Source organism: Tachyglossus aculeatus, chromosome 4 (genome assembly GCF_015852505.1).
Source record: "Tachyglossus aculeatus isolate mTacAcu1 chromosome 4, mTacAcu1.pri, whole genome shotgun sequence".
Taxonomy (NCBI): domain Eukaryota; kingdom Metazoa; phylum Chordata; class Mammalia; order Monotremata; family Tachyglossidae; genus Tachyglossus; species Tachyglossus aculeatus.
In genome coordinates this window covers 111066517-111070434 of record NC_052069.1, presented here as the reverse complement: position 1 = coordinate 111070434, position 3918 = coordinate 111066517, and positions in this window count along the sequence as shown.

The following is a 3918-nucleotide window of genomic DNA, read 5'->3' as shown; positions in this document are numbered from 1 at the left end:
TGGACTGGGTGTGTGAGAGCCAGATGGCCAGAGCTCAGTTTCAAAATAAAAAAAGGCCCAGAACGGGTGATCTGGGAGGTAAGGGGTTGATTTCCCACCCATATGGTACCTGGCTGAAGGGGATCTTTGATGCCCGCCCGCGTTCCCAAGACCCAGTTGCTGGCTGACTCTTTGGTCACCAGCAGCCGAAGTCCCGCCTCTCCAATTATACTCTGCCAAGAAGCCCTGGGCTGTGGGCCCAGTGTCCTCTTCAAGGGCTGGCTGGCAACTACCACCAACCTCAGGAAAAGCCAACCTTTGTTTGTCACTGTGCCAACCCTTCCTCCTAGCCCTCACCAGGACAGTTGCTCGCCCCATGGCAGCTGAGGCAACAAGGGAGGTGGGGCTGTCATCTTCTGGCTGAAAGGCTTTTTTTACTTCCAGCCTTGGGGTGGGGGCTTGAGGAGCAGACATTAATTTACTTCCCCTGTGCCACCGCCCTCCAGCCTGTCTCAGAGGAAAGCCATTCTCTGAGTCAATTAGAGAGGAATGGCTTTGGCATTTCTTTATTTATGGTATTTGTTAAGTGCTTACTATGTGCCGGGCACTGTACTAAGCTTTGAGACAGATACAAGATAATAAGGATGGACACAGCCCATGTCCCACATAGAGCTCACAATCTTAATCCCCATTTTGCAGATGAGGTAACCGAGGAACAGAGAATTGACGTGACTTGCCCAAGGTCACATAGCAGACAAGTGGCAGAGCTGGGGCTTTCATGCACTCGATCACCTTGCCCCCTCCTACCTCACCTAGCTACTCTCCTACTACAATCCAGCCCACATACTTCACTCCTCTAATGCTAACCTTCTCACTGTATCTGGATCTCCTCTATCTCTCCAATGACCTCTTGCCCATATCCTGCCTCTGGCCTGGAATGCCCTCCCTCTTTATATCTGACAGACAATTACTCTCCCCCTCTTCAAAGCCTTAGGGAAAGCTCATCTCCTTCCTCATTCCTTGACTAATCCTTCATTTCCTTTTCTTTCACTCCCTTCTGTGTTTCCCTGACTTGCTCCCTTTATTCAACCCACTCCCAACCCCCACTCCCAGCCCCACACCACTTATGTACATATCTGTAATTTTATTTATTTATATTAATGCCTAGAGTGTAAGCTCATTCTGGGCAGGGAATGTGTCTGTTATATTGTACTCTCCCATGCACTTAGTACAGTTCTCTGCACACAGTAAGCACTCAATAAAGGTGATTGACTGACTGACTCTGATTCCTAGCTAGACCTGAGCTCTTTCCACTAGGCCACGATGCTTCTCATATGAGTGCAGGGCCTGGTGGAGGTAAAAGCCACTCAGTCCTGCAGACTGACTCAGTCAAGCAACGGCCCCCATGGAGAAGGCCATGGAGAGGAGCCACAGTGTTCCCCTGTGGCTGGGTTAATTTCTCCCTGGCTCTGGCAGGCTCACAGACACCTCACATGGGAGCACCTGCTCACCAATCACCTGCTTGCTGGGGTTTCCATGGATCCCACGGCTTCTTTCCCTTTCAGCATAGAGGGAAAGAGAGGGAGAAAGAAGGAAAGAGAGGGGAAGAGAGTGAAACACAGAGATGGAAAGGCAAAGGGAGGCAGAAAGACAGACAGAGGAAGGCACAAATATACCGTGAAAAAGAAACACATTTATGTCTCCTGAGCTTCATCATCACATAGTGGTTGCACCCATCCTGTTCCAATGAATAGTCTTCATGCCAAACCAATTCCCCAACAAGCAATGTTCAGAGCCCGTTGTTCTTCCCAAGGATATTACAGCATCAAACCCTAGCTGGGCACCAATCTGTGAAATTAACAACTTTTGGATTTTTTTAATAAACTTTAGACAACTCATCTCGATGCAGTTTTTCCTCTAACAGGAGTGTTGTTTTTTACCCACTTCCTAGAGGCTACAGAAAGTTTGAATCCAGGAGGTGTGTGAGTCTTAATCCCCATTTTACAGACGCACAGAGAAATGAAGTGACCTGCCTAAGGTCACACAGCAGGCAAGCGGTGGAACTGAGATTAGAGCCCATGTCCTTGGACTCCTAGGCCTGTGCTCTTTCCAACACATCAGTTCTGATGTCAAATATCACTGCACTGGGGAAAAAGCCTGGTGTGTCAATGGCTCAAGGTCAGGGATTTGTGTCTACTGACATTATTGCACCCTCTCAAGCACTTTGAACAGTTCCTGGCCCAGAGAAAGTGCTCAGTACATACTTACTCACTGAGGAATAATATCTGCAATAGTATCTGCAAGCCAGGGACTCACCCTAAAGCCTGCTAGCTCAGGACATGACTTAATGCAAAATACCCAAGTCTGGAAGTCAAGAGCTCTAATTCTAATGCCAGCCCTGCCACTGGCCTGTTCACTTTACCTCCCTGTGTCTTATTTCCTCATCTGTAAAATGGGAATGATAATAATTATACTATGTGCCACTCCTAAGTGGAGATGTTCTGAGGATAAACTGAGACAATTGTTGTGAAAGTGCTCAGGAAACAATGAAAGTGCTGTGCAAATCCAAGGGCAGTTTTAGGGCTGCAGAATTGGAAGGCTAGTCTCTATGGAAACCCTCAGGCATTTCAAGGCAGGTTGTGACTTCCTGTCAAGGAAGGAGGCATGGTTAATTCCTGCTCAGTGGGAACCTTGAAGAGGCCTTTTTCATGGGCCTTTGATCCAATCACCTTGTCTAGAGCCCTGGCAGCTGCCAGTTGGGGTCTTGAGTACTGATTAATTCATTCATTCAATTGTTGGGGTCTTGAGTGCTGATTAATTCATTCATTCAATTGTAGTTATTGAAAGTTTACTATGTGTGGAGCACTGTACTAAGCACTTGGGAGAGTACAATATAAAAATAAGCAGACACGTTCCCTGTTCATAATGAGCTTATAGTCTGGAGGAGAGTGAAGCACGAGATTAAAAGTAAAGTCAGTCAGCCAGGAGGCCTGGCTTGGGTATCCACAGGACACCAGACCAGGGTACCAGCCCTCCTATATGTGCCTTTCAGGGGAAGACATAAGTCCCTATCCTCAAAGAGTTTCTAATCCATTAAAAGAAATGAGACAGATGTTTCCGCAATTGATTTAAAACACTCATTGAAATAGTAATAGTAGAGCTGTTTTTATTAATTATAATGATATTTAGCCCATACTGTGTGCCAGGCACTGTGCTAAGTGCTTGGAGAGAAACATGATAATCCAAATGGAGCCAACACTGTTCTACCCAGGGACACAGAGACTAAGTCAAAGGGAGGAGAGATATTGAATCACTGTTTTACAGGTAAGAGGAAACTGAGGCCCAAGGAGAGAGAGGAGAGATAGAGGAGAGAGAAGAGGCAAAGTTGAGGGAAAGAGCAAGAGGGAGTGAGAGAGGGGAGTGAGAGTGGAGAGAGAGGAGAGAAGATGAGAGAAAGAAATAAAGGGAGAAAGGGAGAGAGAAAAAGAGAGAGAGAGAGTGAGAGAGAATTACCCCTGGCTCCTGATTCCTCAGGTATGGTAGACCCAATAGCATAAGGACAAGGTTCTGAGAGCAAGGATCGCAGATAGGTAAGTAGTGCAGCCCTTGAGAAAGATAGGAGAGAACAAAATCAGTTCAGCCTGATTCAATTCCTGTTGATGATGTCCATGTACAATTACAGCCAATTAGAGGGAGGTAGAGAATGAAAAGCATTTGGCCTGGAGCTGGGCGGTGGTGGGAGGGTCACCACGACAATCTCATTTCCCACCACGTAAATGCAATTATAGGGCATCATTTACCCCACCCGCCCAGGAGGGCTAACACATAAATGGCCCTCACTGAGAGCGCGAGGGTGTGTGTGTGTGTGTGTGTGTGTGGTGTGTTTGTGTGTGTGTGTGTGAGAGCGATTGTGTGTGCACCCGTGTGTACACTGGGGCC